Consider the following 20,062-nt stretch of genomic DNA (forward strand, 5'->3'; position numbering starts at 1 on the left):
TAACCCTATTTGCCTCAGGTTCCTCATTTGTAAAATGAGCTGAAGAAGGAATTGGCAAATTACTCCAATATCTTTGTGAAGAAAACCCCATATGGGTCATGAAGTTAGATACGACTTAGCAACAGGCTCTTCATGAGGAATGTTGCAAAACCATGGAAACCAGAGACCTCTATGTCCGCAACAGTGAGAGATCTTCTTTTCCTGGCTGCTCATGTGACTCATGCTGAATCTCTCTATTTTGGTCAGTAACCAGGGGAACAGTATCTCGTCTATTTTTTTCCTGGGAGAGTAGAGGTATCAGAAACACTTTAGGATTAGTTTACTAGCATAACTCAGTGAGTTCCAAGAGATTGACATAGTTCTGCATTTCCCATACTCTGGCTAGCACTGTGATGTACCTGCAAAATTCTCCTAGGCATGTGAGGATGACTAGGATATGAGGGGTAGTGCATGGGTCTGGATGGACCCCACATTGCACCTGGATAGAGTGCTGGGCTGACTGATTAAGACTAGTCAATTTAGGTAGAATAAGCCCAATGAGTCTCACTACATGTCCCCAGGTTCCCAAGGTTGAGATAACTAGAATGGAGGTATCTTTGAGGGCTATATTTACCAGTGTTCAGGTTCCTGGAAACACAGTGCCTTGGCCAGCAGCCTTGGAGGCTGGTTCCTCCCTTGTTGGTGGAGCTTGCAGCCTAATTATGGGTTCTAGCTACTCCCTTGGCCCTGTGCCTAAAGGACTTCTCGGGCAGTTGGGGCTTCCATGGTTGCTGGAGGATTCTCCTGCAGAACTTCCCATTTTGCCTCCCAGTGAGCCTCCTGCTTGCTGTCATCACAATCTTTCCCAATGAATATCCAAAAAATAAAAAAAAAACCCAGGTGCATCTGTCCTCCTTTACCCAAAAGGACCCCATTAGGGTCTCATTCCTTTAGTCATAAACTGGGCACATCAAGACTGAAACCATACACTGCTTACAGTCATAGCTACTGTGAATGAGCAAGGCACGATGAATTAACTGATAGAAAGCAAGGGAGGACAGACACAGTCAATGATGTTTGCAAAGATATGAAAGTAGGAGAGGCTAGGTTAAGATTGGGGAGTATTGAATAGCCCAGTTTGCTTAGAACATAGTATGAAAGAAGGAAATATTCAAAAAGCATTTATTAAGCACCTACTATATATGCATTTTGCTAAGCAACGGGGATACAAAGAAAGGCAAAAACAGGCCCCTTTCCCTCCCAGAGCTTACATTCTAATGGGGGATGCATTTGAATAAAGTGGTACATATAAGACATTGTGGGAGTCTTTGAATGCCAGGAAAACATTTGAATTTCCTCTTTTAGGAAATGGCAATTCACTGAAGGGCTTTGAGGAGAGTGATATGGTAAAATGTATACATTACAAAGATTATTTCCTTTTTTATTTGAGGGGGGAAGGCAGGGCAATTGGGATTAAGTGACTTGCCCAAGGTCACACAGCTAGTAAGTATGTCAGGTGTCTGAGGCTAGATTTTAATTCAGGTCCTCCTGACCCCAGGGCTGGTGCTCTACTCACTGCACCACCTAGCTGCCCCACAGAGATTATTTCCATAACAGTATGAAGGCAATCTCAGGGAGGCAAAAACTGAATGCAAAGAGACTCCTTGGAAGGCTATTCTAAGAGTCTAGCTGAGGGTGAAAGTAGTAGAAAAGAAAGTAGGAAGCAGAAGAGGTGAAATCAATAGGATTTGGGGACAGCCTGGATATATGGGCTCAAGGAGAGGAAAGAGTAAATGTAACTGAGCTTTTGAGTCTGGGTTCTTTGAAAAATGGCGGTGTCAACAAGTGAAATAGGCAAGCTAGGAAGAGGGTCAGGATTACTAGCAGAAGATGAATTCAATTTCAGACAGGTTAAGTTTCAGATCACTTCTACCTTTACTGATAACACAACGTGATCTAGCCCCATCTTCTGGGGAGGGGGGCTGATAGCCCTAATTAGGTTCAGAGATGGACAGAACACAGTAGTGGGCACCGTATAAGGTCAGTTAAACAGTCCTTATTCCATTCTCCCTCCATTTGTTAAAGTTGTCTGCTTTATTAATTTTTAATAGTATTCTATCATATGCACTCCTTAAAGGTAATGATATGTTAAATCCCCACTAATTTCCCTCATCCCACTACGTAGCAAGCTAAACCCTTCTCAAAAGTGCCTACACATCTTATGATTGGATTTTGCTAATTAGCTAAGAATGTAAATGAGTTGAGTGACATAGATTTGAATTTTAGAGCTGATGAGAGCTTGATTTTCTCTTTTAGGCTCTAGAAGGCACTCTGATGCTTTTATACCTTCCCTGGCTATGGGAAAAGAAATGTCTTTTCCTAACAAGGCACCGATGAGTACTCTGGCTCTTGAGGCAGAGACCTTGAGTTCAAATCTCACCTCTGATATCTGAGCAAGTTACTTAAACTTTTTCCTCATTAGATTGTGAGCTCCTTAAAGGCAGGGACTGGTTTGGCTTCTCTTTGTATCCCCAGAGTTTAGCACAGAGCCTAGCACATAGTAGGTATTTAACAAATGCAGCTTGCTTTAATCTTCTTGGGACTTGGTTTTCTTATAAAATTAGAGGTTGGACTTAAATGGTCTCTAATCCCTTCCATTTGCAGAGCTACGATCTCATGAACCCAAGCGCTGTTTCCACACTCTCATTTGGAAAGGGAGATCGCAATGGATACAAAAGAATGGAATAAGTAGAGTTCTGAAGCCAGGGAATAATACAAGGCTCTAGACATCAATGAGGTGGACAAGAAACAAGAAAATAAAATGAAAAGTTCCTAATGGATACCAGAAAGTCCTCAAAAATAGTTAGCAACTAAGATGATAAAATCTATAAAAATCAGAGTAGAGTGAAGTATGTATCAGCAATGGGCATGGGAGGGAAGGAGAGGAGGGAATGAGCATTTCTATAGTATCTTCTATATGCCAGGCAATGTGCCAACACTTTCTATAAATATTATTTCATTAACTCTGTGAGGTAGGTGCTACCACTTACAGTTTACAGTTGAGGAAACTGAAGCAAATAGAGGTGAAGTAGCTTGTTCAGGATTACACAGCTAGGAAGTGTCTGGGTCAAATCTGAACTCTGGTCTTTCTGACTCCAGGCCCAGAACTTTATCCATTCCTCCATCGAGCTGCCTTGGTGACATGGGAGCATAGCTTGGACCTTATGAACATTTAGGTCTGGGGGGGGGGGGCAGAGCCAAGATGGCGGCTGGTAAGCAGGGACTAGAGTGAGCTCTGTACTGAGTCCCTCCAAAAACCTATAAAAAATGGCTCTGAACCAATTCTAAAACGGCAGAACCCACAGAACAGCAGAGGGAAGCAGGGCTCCAGCCCAGGACAGCCTGGATGGTCTCTGGGTGAGGTCTATCCCGCACGGAGCTGGGAGCTGGGAGCTGGGAACAGAGTGGAGCAGAGTCCAGCCTGAGTGGCGTGGAACAACCGAACTTGGAGTCGGGCGGATGGGGCCCCTAGCACCCTGAATATGTGAGCTGCGGCAGTTACCAGACCCCTCGACCCACAAACACCAAAGACTGCGGAGAAGGTTAGTGGGAAAAGCTGCGGGAGTGGAAGGAGTTCGCGGTTCGGCTTCCAGCCCCGGGGGAAGCGGACAGCTACAGTTGCTGCTGCTTCTGGCCCCAGGCCCACCTGGTGGGAGGAATTAAGTGGCAGATCAGAGCAGGAGTGCAACAGCCTGCTGAAGATCTAAGCCCAGCCCGGGCTGGGGGTTCTTGGGGAAGGAGTAGTGTGGGTCTGACAGAGCTGGCACCTCCCCCCCAAACGTGGAACATAGAACTCGTTAGTCTACAAGCAGTCATACCCCACTGAAAAACTCAAGGGTCAAGTTAGTTGGTTGGGAATATGGCCAGGCAGCGAAAGCACACCCAGATTCAGTCTCAGACTTTGGATTCTTTCTTTGGTGACAAAGAAGACCAAAACATACAGCCTAAAGAAGACAACAAAGTCATAGAGCCTACAACAAAAGCCTCCAAGAAAAACATGAACTGGCCCCAGGCCATAGAAGACCATTTAGGCCTCTACCCATAACTAGCTTAGGGGAGGAAGAGGAAATTACGCCAACTTTGCACAGCATTAAGGGCTGGTATACCCTGGTCAAATCAGTTTGTCCTTGGTGGGAGTCAGGGTGCAGTCTGTAGAAGAGTAAGGAAAATGAAATTAAGGTAAGAGAAGTTTTCCATGGCTTGGCTTGTAGGGTGGCCTTTCCCATTTCACTTTGGGGTGCTTTGTGATCCTGGCTTCCAGTGACTCCAGGTAAGACAACCAGGACCCCATGGAAAGTAAGTTCCTTGAGTGCAGGGACTGTTTCAGTTTTTTTTTCCTTTGTATACATAGCATTTTTTTTTCTTTCCACATATCAGGCTGGTGAAACTGAATTGAATAGTGTGGTATGTCTGTGTGTTCTTGAGTGCCTTGCACAGTCCATGTTTAGGCCTTGTGTGGCTTCAGAGCCAAAAGGAAAAACATTCAAGAGGAGATCTGAGCTGTGAGGTTGGGCCTTGCAGCTTTGGCCTGAGAGTATATCTGATCTTCCATAAGTAAATCTTTGGATTTGCCCAGCAGTGGGTATCTTCATGTCACTTGGTTACCAAACAACAACCAGGAGACCCCTAGGAATTGATCAAGAAGGGGAAGAAGAGAATCACATCTACAGTAGCAAAGAAAGGACTTTGACTTATGGTTTATCTCCTCACTTTTATACTCCTCCCATTCTGGTAAGTCAGTTCAAACTTGACCAGACTTGATGACTACAAATTATCTAGCTTACATGTAGCTTAGAATTTTTGTGATAATCTACTCGCTAAATTTTTGTTTATAGCTTAGTACAGAAGAGGGGGGAATCTGTGTCCTCGAGGTCAGATGTGGCCCTCTAGGTCCTCAAGTGTAGCCCTTTGACTGAATTCAAACAAGCCTTGTTCTGTGATGTTTGGATTCAGTCAAAGGGCTCCAGAGTTTGTTCAGCTCCCTGAAAGGAGGAAAAGCCTCTGGGAAGAAGCTGTCGTATAAAGGAGATGGTACCTTGGTTATATTCCTATTCCCAGGTTACTACATTAGAGAATTTGAGGAATTTCCCCTTGGATGAGATCTGGAAGGTAACTGGTGGCATTGCTAGGCCTGGAGTCAGGAAGACTTGGGTTCAAATCCAGCCTCAGACACTTACTAGCCATGGGCAAGTCACTTAACTTCTGTTTGCCTCAGTTTCCTCAACTGTAAAATGGAAACAATAGCTGCACCTACCTTGCAGGATTGTCGTGGGAATAAAATGCAATAATATAGTATTTGTAAAATGTGTTTATTCAGCTCCATGTCTAGCACTTAGTAGGTGCTATACAATGCTTATTCCACCTCCCTTCTCTTGGTAGAGCCTTGAGTTACCTTGATCCCAATGGTGGAACTCCTTTATTCTGTGTATCATCTGGTATATATTTTCATCTATGTACTTCCTCTGATTTCTGTTTGCTATAGGCTTGGATAAAACAGTTTATTTAATATTTGATATATGTGGTTTTTGTGGAATAGGAAATTGTTAGGAAAAGCATTAAGCATTATATATGAAGCTTGAGTTCCTCCTTCCTCATTAAAGGATAGTGATCAGGAGTCTAACTTGAACCTGAAAATTATCTCCCTTAGACTAACAATATTCAGGGGCCAGATGATATAATTGTAGCCTGGTACTCCTTTCTAAGGGGAGCAGGGTGACTAGCGTCTGGCCCCAACCTCCTACTTTCCCTCTTGGGAGGAAGCAAAGCCTCCCTTATGGAAGAATAGGTGGGAGACACTCAGAAGAGGTCTACTCGTGCCTCTCTGTGAGCCACAGCTCGACAGACCCACTGGACAGACAGAAGCTACATGGGCAACACAATCACCACCTCTTACATTAGTAATAGTAATAATATTTTTAAAAGTGCTAGCCGAGAACAAAAGAAAACCTACAAGGAAGCAAAGAAAATATGGACAGCTCTCAACACAATGTGTAGTATTTATCATACAGGCTTTCTTGAAATGAAAATTTATTGTTACTTATTTTGAGTCCTCTTCATGTTCTGCTATGCACATGACATCCTTTCCCTCCTTTCTTACTCTGTATCTAAGTTCCAATATTTAAGTTTATGATATGTTTTTGTTTCTTTTCTCTATTCTGTATTTGTGTTCTGGTGTTTAAGTCTGAAATAAAATTTAAAAAAATTAAAAATTAAAAAAAATAAAATTAAGGAGCAAGAAAGAGGGAAGCATTGGGTAAAGAAGGAAGGCAGAAGAATGGGGAAAATCACCTAACATAAAAGAAGAACAAAAGGAAGAGCTTTTTAGTGAATGGGAAAATGGGGGGAGAGGGGCAACATTTGAATCTTACTCTCATCAGAATTGGCTCAAAGAGTAAATAACATACACCATAAGTTGGGTATAGAAATCTATCTTACTCTACAGGGAAGTAAGAGGAAGGGGGAAAGAGAAGGGTGCTAAGAAATATGATGGTGCAATAGTAGAATAAATTAGGTACACAATACACACAGTAGTAAGTGACCATAGTAATCTAGTGTATGGCGGACTCAAGATTTAAAAAAATAGTAATAATATTGCAGTAAGGTGATGGAACACACATATCCTAGAGCACATAAGACGTTTGATGTTAAGGCTATCATATCTAAAACAATATCAACATATAGGAATCCACCCGAGGTGGCTTCATTTTGCAGGTGTTTTGGCTCATACAAACCCAGCATCCTGCCACCTGGCAGCTGATGATTCTGTTTCTTGATTCAGAGATTGCTTTCAGCCACAGAAATTTAATCCACTAACCATGAATTAATTCAATTCCTCTGAAGTCAATTCCAAGCTCATGCTTAATTCCCTCCCCCCAGGTTTATTCTGTGGGTGACAGGAGATAGCAGCCCTATATTCATTATACCTCCAATGAGTCATTTTTGCGTGTCGGATTAAACCATTTTACAGAGGAAAAGAAAGAACTAGTGAGGTGAATGTTGAGCATTCCTGGAAAAAGGAGGAAATACAAGGTCACAGCTTTTGTGTTTCCATCTTGAGCACTGTAGGAATCCTAGTGCTTGCTTTGGGTGTTTGGCGAAGAAATTATGAAATTCCAGCATAATTTCCCTTACCTGGCACACTTCACAAATACCGCACAAACTTTAAAGTGCTATGTAAAGGTGAGTTGTCATAATAAATATTAATAATAATGAAAAACAAGAATCTCAATTCAATGGGAGCTCTGAGACCATCTGTACAATCCAAATTATACCTGTATAAGAATCCCCTCTATATCCCACCTCCCTCATGCTCATATGGCCTCTATTTGGAGACCCTGAATGAAGGAAAATCTTATATTTCTGGACCCCCTTCCATTGTTGGACAGCTCTAATTACTGGGAGGGAAGGTTTTATTTACAACACGCTTCTCTGAAATTTCTGTCTTTTGTTCCTAGTTCAGTTCTCTAGGCCAAGCATTCTCAATCTTTTTTGTGCATCCTGGACCCTTTTGGCAGTTTGGAGAAACCTATGGACTCCTTCTCAGTATGATCATTTTAAATGCATAAAATAGAATATATAAGATTGCTTAGGAAGCCAATTATATTAGAATACTCTTTATCTACCTATCTGTCCATCCATCTATCTATCTATCTATCTATCTATCTATCTATCTATCTATCTATCTATCAGCAAGCTCAGGAATGCCTTCCCCCTGCCCAAGTTAAAAGACCCCCAATCTAGGTCAAACATAATACTATCTTGTCCTTCTTTTACCCAACAGTATTTTTAATACTTGAAGATAGCTATTATGTCCATGCTATGACTTTCTGTTAGGTTAAATGCCCTCAGTTCCTTCAATAACCATAAAGCATGGTTGGCCTTCATTCAGCTCCTCCCCATCCTGTACATTCCTACTCCAGAAACTTTCAGATGTTTTTTTGAAAATGAAGTGCCTAGAACTTAACACAATACTCTGTATGTGGTCTGATCAGAACCCTGTACAATTGGACTCTAACTACTCTTGTTCTAACCATGCCTTTTTTTAGTACCCCTTGGGACTCTTAATTTCTTTGTTTGCCATATTATACCATTGATTCACGTTGAGTTTGCAGGTCACTGGAGGCCCTATATCTATAGCTGGAAGCCACCTTAGGGGCCATTTAATCCAACCTTTTCATTTGACAGATGAAGAAATTGATGTCCTAGGAAGTTAAGTGACCTGCCTAAGGTCAGAGAGACAAGAATTGAACTATTCCTCTAATTTCAGAGCCAGTGCTTTTCTCACTGTACCAAGCTATCTTTTGGTCAGAGTATTTGTATTTTAAAAGTTGGGCTCCTTGAAACAAAATGGGTGTCCATACTCTGTGATGGGAACTGAAACTCATAAGTTAGGTGGAACAGATGCAGGTCTATGGGATAGAAAAGTTGTGTTTGGCTTGAACATTTGCTCTCTGCTTGAATTGGATCAATACCTCAATGTATCAGAGCCTCAGTTGCCTCATCTTTAGAATGAGAATAATAGCCCCAACACTACCTATCTCAAAGGCTATTGTAAGGAATGGCCCCTGTAAATTTCAAAGTACTACATAAATGGAATTCTAACCATGCTGCTGCGATAGTGGTGGCTGGTATGCTAAAGAGTTCTACAATAGCATATTTTTTTAAATTTATTTTTCATTTTTAGTTTACAACTCTCAGTTCCACAAGTTTTTTGAGTTCCAGATTTTCTCTCCCTCCCTCTCCTCCCCCTTGCCCCCCAAGACAGCATGTGATCATGTAATCTGGTATAGGTTCTACATACACCTTCACATACTATAGCATATTTGTGTTTGAAAGGGGCCCTTAGGGACATTTCATGCTATTCACATTAGAGAGCATAAACAATGCCCTGCTCCATTGACCTTCAGGGCCAATTCTGATTACCTACCAATACTTTGGAGGATACTATTACCTTCTCAAATCCAGAGAGGATAATTAGAACACTGTTCATGTTATTTGATGGTGATGCTATTATTTGTAAAAAGTACTTAGTGTGGTATCTGGCACATAGTAGGTGCTATACCAATGCTTATTTCTTTCCCCCTTCCTGATGGCATTGTTAGATTTACTTATAAGCAGACTAGGGGGGCTGCCCATGTAGTATGGCTGCTGGAGCATTGGGGCACCCTCCTTTGTTCCCCAAGTGTTTCAACTAATATATTCAGTTATGACATTTCTTTGGGGATATAACTTGTCATCTTAAAATTAAGGTCGATGAAAATATCTTACAACAGAGGTAATGGTCATTTAAAATTATTACTAATGTATAAATAACTGAAATATGACCCTTTCCTGAGGTTTGTTTAGAGAAGAGAGAACAATGAAAGCACAGAACACATGAAGTAAGAGGAGATTTAGATGTTGGTATGCAAGCAGTGAGGAGACTCCTCTGACCAGAACAGAAGCTTCCTGTTGGGGAGAAATGGGAAATGAGGTTTGATAAGCAGACTTAGAGAGCAGTGTGTTGTAGTGGATACAAGGCTAACCTTTGAGTCAGAAAACCCTGGGTTCAAGTCCATACTAATTGTGTAAGCACAGTCAAGTCATCTAACTTCTAAGTCCTCCAGGTAAGCCTCTAAGACACAGTATAAATAGATTATGAAGTGCCATCTTCATCAGTGGAGGGAATGCCCATGCTGGAAGTACACTACACTGATGAAATCATAGGATTAGGTCAAATTCTTTTTTTTAAGAAAGGTTTATAGTTTGAAAGAATATTAGAAGTGAAAGCAACCTCAAGACCAGCTAGTCCAACATCTTCACTTTGACAGATGAGGGAGATGAGGCCCAAAAGGAGCAAGTAACTTAGTCAAAGTCACAGAACTAGAAAATAACTCCAGTAAATACTGGGTCTCCAACTCAAATGTTCAAACTCTGAAGTCCAGTTCACCAAACTTGTGGGACCAGAGATTCTTAAAAGTTTAGAAAAACAGGAGTAGAAGTTAGGCCTTGGTAGGGTAGGGGTGGGCTGATGAAAAGTGAGGAACACCTGTTTTCCCATTTTATTTAGGGCTCAAAAAGGATAGGTAGAGTGTGAGAAACAACAGTTTTGACACAGTGGGCAGTTGTAATTTCTTGCACAGTGGGCCCAGTGGAACACTATTATTTTGAAGGTGAGCTATTTAGCCCAGGTTGCTAGTGGGGGGTGATTATCTTGCCTTTGTACTTTGTTCCCTGCCAGTTTCCTAACTTAAGGCCATTTCCTAATAGACAACTTGTTCTTTGTAAGCATAATTACATCCTACCTACAGGTGTGAGCTCATTAGAAACTCAATGGTAAACCCAGACTTCTTTTTCAGATGCCTTCTTATTGGGATGGAGTGGTCGAGGGAGCAAGAATCAGGTTCTATAATTGAGTTTTTCAAAGGTTTCGAATGATGTCTCCAGCTAGACTGGGAGACCCTTAGAGCTTCTGTTTCTTCCTTATATGCTTTGCTCCCATCCATCGAATCAATGTACTGATTTCCCAGTTTTCTTGGGACTGGCCTTCCTGTAGCTGACAAGCTTCAGGTAATTGGTGAATGAGGCAGATGTACTTCAGAAGTATATCTGCTCTATAGGTCTGACTTGGGGAGAGAGAGGAGTATCAAGTAAGAGAATTGATTTCTTTTTTTTAAGTTAATATACTAGAATTTAGGATCATAGAATCCCCATCAGTTTATTGGACTATGTATGCCAATTGATACAACAATTTTTATAATTTTATCATAATTTACTATAATTTTTCCTGTCTGTGAAAATGCCCTTTAAATGTAAATAATTCTAAGCAGACATTATAATCTTACTTTGAAATAAAAACATTCGTCTTACTATCTCTAGTACATGCAAATGGATTGCATCAATTGATCAGACTTGGTCCTTCTTTTGTTGTTGTTCAGTTGTTTCAGTTGTGTCTGACTCTTCATGACTCCATTGGGGGTTTTCTTGGCAAAGATATTGGAGTGGTTTGCCACTTTCCTTCTCAAGCTAATTTTACAGATTAAGAACTGTCTGAGTTCCTCTGACTCAGTAAGTCAGACAACTGACTAAGTGTCTGAGGCCTTGGTCCTTCTTGGTATTCTTAAAATCTAATCCTTAGAGTGGTAGAGATGAAGCTGAGGTCCAGAGAGGTTAAATAGATGGGAGGTACTAGATATACAAAGCATTTATTAAATGCCAAGCTCTAAGTGCTGGGAATATTGAAATAACCAATAAAATAATCTCTACCTTCTTTCTACTATGTCATACTCACACACCCTTGTCGATATTTTCTTTTCCAAAGAGTGACCTTGGGGGGACTACATGTATTCTAGCACAGTTTCCCCTGCTTAAGACAGTTTGAGAAAATCTCTCATCTATAAAATGAGAATAAAAATTATTTTACTACCTACCTTATAGAGTTGTGAGGAATCTAATTTGTAAACCTTAAAGAATATACAAATAAGGGATGGGTGATAAGGCTAATGAAATTGTGGGGTCAGACCATAATGGTCTTCAAAGTCCATAGTACATTCTTTTGAATATCCTCAATAGTGCAAATCTTGGTCCTTAGGAAAATCTTTTTAGGGTGACCACTCTCTAAGGACAATAGTCACTTGAATACTAAGTTCTGTTATATTTGTTAAAAAAAAATGAGTCACATTGTGTGCAGATCCTCTGCTACTTACTGTTTGCCTTTGAACAAGTTAATTAGCTTCTCTGGGCTTCAGTTTCCTCATCTGTAATACTAGATGACATTCAAAATCCATTCCAGCTCTCAGTCTGTGATTCTCTTTAACTGCCATGAGTTGGCAAAAAGCATTTCATTCTTTCTTTCCTTCTCTTTTTCTATTGGGGTTATCCTCTTCCAGTTCTTAAGTCTTTTTGGCTTCTTGAAAAAATCCTGAATTTAACAAACAGCAGATAAAAGGAACTTTTTTCATATACAAAACAGAACAGAAAGGATTCTATATCCAGCTGCGAATGTGAATTATATACAGCTTGTTTCACCCTCCAAGACAAATTCTATGTATTATTTTCAAAGCCATCCTGCCTTTCTTTGTTTCCTATTGACCTACCTTCTGCACTCTTTTGACCATTTAAACTGCTCTAGTGATCCTCTTTTTATTTTCTTCTTTGTATAAAAACAGAAATTGGCAACCCAAATGCTTCTCTCCCCCTTTTTAACTTCTCCACTCCTCTATTTTACTTTTCTCCTACTGGGAGAAAAAAAATTGTTTCTGAGAAATCCACCTTCCATTTAAAAGATTCTTGGTGAGAACACAGTTGCTCTTTTGGGCTATATTGATAATATTATTTCATGGTAGCCTTTCCAAGGCTGGTAACTAAGGTAGATTCTCAGTAACGGGAATGGTAGAGGAGACGTCAGATGCCAGATGATTTACAGGAAGCCTAATCAGCTGGGATCTTTGTTTGTTACCTTCCTCATCCCATTCAATTCAACTTGATTGTCTTGTATCTTTTTTTAAAATTTATTTTTATCCTGAACTTAACCACCAAAAATATATAAATTTTCTTAGAATTAGTAGCACAGAAAAAGAGGATTATACATGAAACTACAGATCTCTTTTATGTGTAGATCTATATTATGTACATTTATTATTAAGTACATAATAAATTCAACCTGTAGCTTTTAAAGCTGCCCTGCTTTTCTCTACTTCTTTTTGGCTTTCCTTCTTTTCTCTTTGGTGCATCTAAAATATGCCTAAAAATCCCAGTTTTCTTTCTTTTCTTTTTATTTGTGGTTGCTACATTAACTCTATTTTCCATCTCCCTTCTACCTCTATCCATTGGAGGAGAGGAGAAAAAAAAAACAAACAGACAAAACCTTTGTAGCAAATCTGCATAATCAAACAAAGCAAATTCCCCTAACTGGCCTTGTCCAATAATGCATTTTATTCTGCTTCTTGAATCCATCATCTCCCTGTCAAGAGGTGAGAAGCATGCTTATCATTAGTCCTCTGGAAATGTGGTTGACCATTGTGTTGATCAGAGTTCTCAAGCCTCTCAGGGTTGTCTTTCTTCCTAATTTTTGTTACTGTATAAATTGTTCTCCTGGTTCTACTCACTTCAACTTGAATCAGTTTATGCAAGTCTTTTCAAGTTTTTCTGAAACCATACCTTTGGTCATTTTTAGGACACAGTAATATTCCATTACATTCATATACCATTATTTGTTTAGTCAATTGAAAGATGCCTTATTAGTTTTCAATTCTTTGCCACTACAAAAAGAGCTACTATAAATATTTTTGTACACGTGGAGCCCTCTCGTTCTTCTTTATGTCTTTTAGGTATAGGCCCCATAGAGGTATCCTAGGTCAAAGGGTATGCATACTTTAATGACTTTTTGAATATATTCCAAGTTGATTTCCAGAATGGGTGGAACAATTCATAGTCCTACAAACAATGTAATTTCCTTTGATAATTGGCATTTTCCTTTGGTTGTTGTTGTTTTTGACAATCTAATTGGTACAAAATAGAAACTCAGAGTTGAATTAAATTTCATTTAGCTAAATATTAGTGATTTGGAGCATTTCTTTTTTCATGTTGGTAGCTTAGATTTCTTCCTTTGAAAACTGTATGTTTATCCTACCGAGGAAAAGCCCTTATTTTCAAAAATATATGTTGGAAAATGAGACTTTTATCAGAAAAACTTGCTGCAAACATTTTTTCCAAGTTAATGCTTTCTCTTATAATTTTAGCCAAATTGGTTTTATTTGTGCAAAATTTTTTACAATTTACATAACAGAATTATCCATTTTATTTTTTTTTTGTGTGTTCCTCTATACATTATTTGGGGCAGCTAGGCAACACAGTAGGTAGAGTGTTGGGTTTGGAGTCAGGAAGACACTTACTAGCTGTGTGTGACCCTGGGCAAGTCACTTAACCTTGTTAGCCTCAGTTTTCTCATCTCCAAAATGAGCTAGAGAAGGAAATGATAAATCACTCCACTATCTTTGCCAGTGGATACAACAGAAACAACTGAATTACAATTCCGTTTTTTAATCACAATCCATAGTTCCAAAAGATAATTCCTTCCTTGCTTCATTAATTTTTTTATTATGTAACTCTTGAGGTCTAAGTCATGTACACATTTAGAACTTACCTTGTCATATGGTCTGAGATGTTGGTCTATACTTAGTTTCTAGCAGATTGTTTTCGTAGAAGTCTTTGTAAAGTAGTCAGTCCTTACTCTAGTAATTGGGATCTTTGAGTTAATATAGTACTGTTACTGTGTTTTCATTTTTTTTTACACTTCTGTATCTTATGTACTTAATCTGTTCCACTGATTAACCTTTTCATGGCCAAATGATTTTGGTGATTACAGATTTGTAGTATAGCTTGAGATCTGGTAATTCTAGACTCCCTTATTTCTCATGATTTTAAAATAATTACTTCCCTTGACATACTTTATCTTTTTATCCTCCAGATGAATTTCATTATAATTTGTTCTAGTTCTTTAAAATAATATTTTGGTAGGTTTAATTGGTTTGGCACTATGGTAAATTCATTTGGGCAATACCATTTTATTATATTTACACAACCTACCCATGCACAATTAATATTTCTCCAATGAGTTATGTCTCTACTTCTATAAAGAGTGTTTTGTAGTTTTATTTATGTAGCTCCTTTGTGTGTCTTGAGAGACAGACTCCCAAATATTTTACATATTTTGTAGTGATTTTGAACGGAATTTCTCTTTCTTCCTGCTTAGTTTTATTGACAATATAGAGAAATATTGATGGTTTATATAGGTTTATTGTAGATCCTACAATTTGAGGGAATTTATTGTTTCAGTTTGTTCATTTGTTTTAATTTATTATTTTTTTTTTACTCTTTTGGGTTCTCTAACTAGATCATCATAGTATCTGAAAAAATGATAATTTTGTTTCCTCTGTGCCTATGTTCTCTCAATTTCTTTTTCTTATTGTTATAGCTACTGTTTCTAGCACTGTGTTAAATAATATTGTTTATAATAGACATCTTTACTTTATCATTGATCTTATTAGAAGGTCTCTAACTTCTCTCCATTGGATAAAATATGTCCTCTTGTTTTTTAAATGCTACTTACCATATAAAGGAAAATATCAATTTATTCCTATGCTTTTTGGTGTTTTAACTGCCCTTTATCTCTTATTTATTAGATATCTGTACTATCTATCCATTCATATTTTAAAAAAATTCTAAGCTACCAAACCGTTTTCTTAAGTGCATACATTTTAGTGTCCTCCAATAGAAATTCCCATTTGTTCTTATTCCCAGGATCTACTAGTACTAAGTTCTGAAGTTAGCCACTCAAATTTAGGTTTTAAGACATTCATAAAGCCATTTCAGGGAGATGGGCCCAAAGAATACCCATTCCAGTGGTTTTAACCTGTTAAGTTCCATTCCATGAATAGAGTTCCATGAATTTGAATAGTAAAAATTACATCTTTATTTTCGCTAACCTTTAACTGCAATTTAGCATTTACTTCAATTACTTAAAAAAGTCATTCTTAGAAAAGGCTCATAGACTTCACCAGACTGCCAAAGGAGTCCATGAAATGGACAAAGGAGTGAGGGCCACATGATCCAAGTGAAGAAAGTTCTATTTGTGGCAAGGAGGGGGCTATCAATGTGTGGCTCAGAGGCAGAAAAGATATCTCTAGCCTCTCCTCTTCCCACCCTTCTCCAAGGGAGACTTTCATTCCTTCCTTGAGGGGAGGCAGCAGGTTGGGAACAAGGGACCCTCACTTTCATCTCCTCAGAGATAGTTGGTAATAGGCCAGAAGTATATCTACCTGCTCCCTTGAATATTGTTTATCTAGGGGATATGATCAGGTTCCATTTAACTTCTGATTGCTTTGTCATTTTGTTTTTGGTGGAAGGAGGATCCAAACCTCTCTATTCAAGGCTTTACCCCTTTTACCCTGAAGAGTCCAGAAGAGGGACTGAAGAAAGCTCTTTCACCTCTCACCAACTCTGCCCCATGCCTCCCATGTGTAGCCAGAATGGCCTTTGTTTTCTTTGAATGACTCAGCTTACCTCATTGAGCCTCTGGACACTGTGGCTTGCTCTTCCGGGGCAGGAGGCCCGGGGAGCATGCCGGGAAGCAGACAACTTCCTGTGTGATGAGTCATGGGGCTGGCTGAGGGGAGGTGTTAACCTCTACCCTAGGGGGAGGGGCCAACTCAAGAACCAATCAGCCCTGGTCATTCAGGCGGTGCTTGATGATGTCAAAAACTCTATAAGAGGGGAGAGGACAGCTTGAAGATCTTCTCTTTCCTTTTCCGGTTGGAGCCAGCGACAGTTACGACAGTTACGTCAGTTACAGCGACAGTTACATCGTCAGTTTCAGTTGCAGCTTGAGTTACAGACACAGACACAGCTGAGGCAGGAGCTGCCAGTAGCAGAGCTGATCTACGGGAGGAAGCTGAACAAAGACTTCAGGCCAGTGGGTAATCTTATTACCATCGAGGGGGAAGCATGATTTTGCTTTACGCAATCATGCTTCTCTGTAGCCTCCTGGTTACTCTTGCAAGGCGTACTTATTGGGCCTGGAAGATTTTGATCAACATATCAAAATGGGGCTTCTGGTTCATGGGTTGGTTACTGTTGAGCCTAAATAAATGTTTTGATTCTTCTGCCTTCTACTTTGAGAGTTTCTTATATCCGGCGATTCCGAACCTTTCAGACATGTTTATGATCCTCTTTGAGATTATAAACTCTGCCCTCCTGATACACCATGGCAGAGCATTCATCTCCTCCTAAGGAGAGAGATTCATACCAGTGGGCTTTGGGATAGAGGTTACACTTAGAAGGGGGTCCATGGACTTCACCAGACTGCCAAAGAGGTCCATGAAATAAACAAGCAAAAAGATTAGGAATCCTTGTCTATCTGCATCTAGGAGCTCCTCTCCCCACTTTTTTTTTTCCTACAAATAATTTTGATTATCAGGTTGAATAATGGCAATATTAGGGGAGACAACATGGAAACCAGTTAACTTTAGAAGGAGGGAGGACTATCCTGTATAACTGCACTGAGGTAGGTGTATCTGAATGGAGCAAAAATTCTGAGAAATTTTCAAACTTTTCAGACACTGTACTTGACATGACCTCAGTTTGCTTATGCCATGTCCCTGAGTAGTTCTGTCATAAGACAGAAGAGGTGTTTGAGGGCTTCAGGTACATACCTATTCAGTTGCCAAGTTATGTTGATTCTACCTCTGCAACATCTCTCTCATCCATACATTTTTCTCCATGCGTATGGCCATTACCTTTTATAAGGCCTTCCTGACCTCTCACCTACATTGTTGTAATTCTTTTCTAATTGGTCTCCTTGCCTTGTCTATCCCCTTCCAATACATTTTTACTTTTTAAAAATTTCTTTCTAACATTTTTATTTTAAACTTAAATATTAAAACAAATATACAATAAGAAAGGAAAAAGAAATATTATAAACTGAAATACTTAAATACAAAATAAGAAAAAAAGCTTTGCCATATGTACAGCAGAATATGAGAGGATTCAAAATATACAGCAATAAATTTCCATTTCAAGAAAGGCAATATAATAAATACTATACATTGTGTTCCAAGCTGTCCATCTTTTCTTTGCTTCATTGTTAAGTTTTCTTTTGTTCTCTGCTGTGCACTTTTTACTCAGTTCTTTCCCCCCTTCCTCCTCCTTTCCCCTGAAAGCCAACAATTAAGTCTAAATATACATACATATATATGTGTGTGTGTGTATATATATATATGTATATATATGTACACATATATACAGATCTATACATGTACACACAAAGAGATATATATATACATATACAATACATACATTTACATACCTATACATATACTTAGATATCTATAATCATACTAATATGAAGACAAATGCATGCATGTACATCTGTTTTTCCTCTGTTTCTCTGAGGGTGGATAGTGCTTTCCTTCATAGGTCCAAGTCTTTCCATATTTTTCTAAGTCTACCAACTCATCATTTCCTACAGCATAGCAATATTCCAACCTTATTCTGTCTACTTATTTTAAAGAGTCTAGAACAATATTGATTAATATGGATGACATATAGTGTAATTTCTCTCTTTCTCTTTTGATGAAATCTATTTTTAGCTTTAACTTTGTCTGAGATCATGATTATTGCCCCTGTATTTTTTCCCTAATGAATTCTACTCCTGATCTTTATTTCATGTTTGTGTGTCTCTTATTTCCTATTCCTCCTGACTCCACTACTTTACTTCTACCCAATACTTTGCGCTCCTATTACTTAACCTACCACCAAAGATCTCTCCCTTACCCTCTCTGCCCCACCCTAAAATCCCTCCCTTATCCTCTTCCCCTTACCTATCCCTTTAAGAGGAGTGGGAAGCCTGCAGCCTCAAGGCCACATATGGCTCTCTAAGTCCTCAAGTTCCACCCTTTGACTGAATCCAAACTTCACAGAATGAATTCCTTTAATACAAGTTAGTAAAACCTGCACTCAGTCGAAAGGCTGTACCCAAGGACCTAGAAAGCCACAGCAGGTTCCCCACCCCTGCTAGTCCTTCATTTCTTTATGAATTTAGAAGACTTTTATGCTTAAATATATGCATATATATATGCATATATATATATACACACATATGTGTGTGTGTGTGTGTGTGTGTGTGTGTATGTATCGTTTGCTCTTTAACCCATTCCTGATGAGAGTAGGATTCCAGAACTACCAGCCTTTCTCCTCCCTCTAATTCTTCTTTGTCAGTTCTTCCTCCCAGGCCTCATTTGTATACGATCATTACTCTTTTTACCTTTTCCTAGATGGTTAACTTTTTAGTATCACATCATAATTAGCTCTACCCCTATCTTTCTTTTGAACTACCCAATTACTAATAGCAATCTTAGACACACAATTTACATTTCCTCATATAAAAAGTAATTGTCCTTATTGAGTACCTTGCAATTAGTCTTTGATCTTTACCTTATATTTCTCTAGGATCTTGTATGTCAATTTTCCTATTGATTTCCAATACATTTTTCTAATAGCTACTCAGGTGATGTTTCTGAAGCCCTCCATCCTACTTCCTTACTCACTTAACACCTCTGGCTGTCTATAACCCTTAGGATCAAATAAAAAATCCTTCCTTCAAAAACTACCACCAGATTACCTTTCCAGGCTAATTACACATCAAGCTCTTTTCATTCAATAGTCAAACTCAGAAACCCCCGGCTACTAAAACATATAAGGATCCATGTGGGCCACACATTGATTTAGACAACCAATGTCCACGTGTCTATACTCTGTTGTATTTTTATTTATTTTGTTAAATATTTTCCAATTCAGTTTTTCTCTTTTCCAAATTATATATATTTTTATAGTAGAGGGATTTCGTTCTTATTTTTTCTTTTTCTTTTTTGAGTTTAAATCATCATTTATTTATTTATTTAATGTTTTTAGGTTTTAGCATTAATTTTCACAAGAGTTTGAATCACAAATTTTCTCCCCATTTCTACCCTCCATCCCACTCTAAGATGTCATATATTTTGATTGCCCCATTCCCCGGTAAACCCTCCCTTCTGTCTCCCCACTCCCCCCCCATCCCCTTTTCCTTTACTGTCTTGTAAGACAAGATAGATGTTTATGCCCCATTGCCTGTATATCTTATTTCCTAGTTGCATAAAACAACTTTTTTTTGAACATCTTTTTTTAAAACTTTAAGTTCCAAATTCTCTCTCTTTTTCCCTTCCTACCCACCCTCCCTAAGAAGGCAAGCAATTCAAAATAGGCCACCCATGTATCATTATACAAAACCCTTCCACAATACTCATGTTGTGAAAGACTAACTATATTTTGCTCCTTCTTATCCTATCCCCCTTTATCCAATTTTCTCCCTTGACCCTGTCCCTTTCTAAAAGTGTTTGCTTTTGATTACCTCCTCCCCCTATGTGCCCTCCCTTCTATCATCCCCCCTTATTTATCTCCTTCCTCCTTCTTTCCTGTGGGGTAAGATACCCAATTGAGTGTGTATGTTATT

The sequence above is a fragment of the Trichosurus vulpecula genome, chromosome 2, assembly GCF_011100635.1.
Source record: "Trichosurus vulpecula isolate mTriVul1 chromosome 2, mTriVul1.pri, whole genome shotgun sequence".
NCBI lineage: Eukaryota > Metazoa > Chordata > Mammalia > Diprotodontia > Phalangeridae > Trichosurus > Trichosurus vulpecula.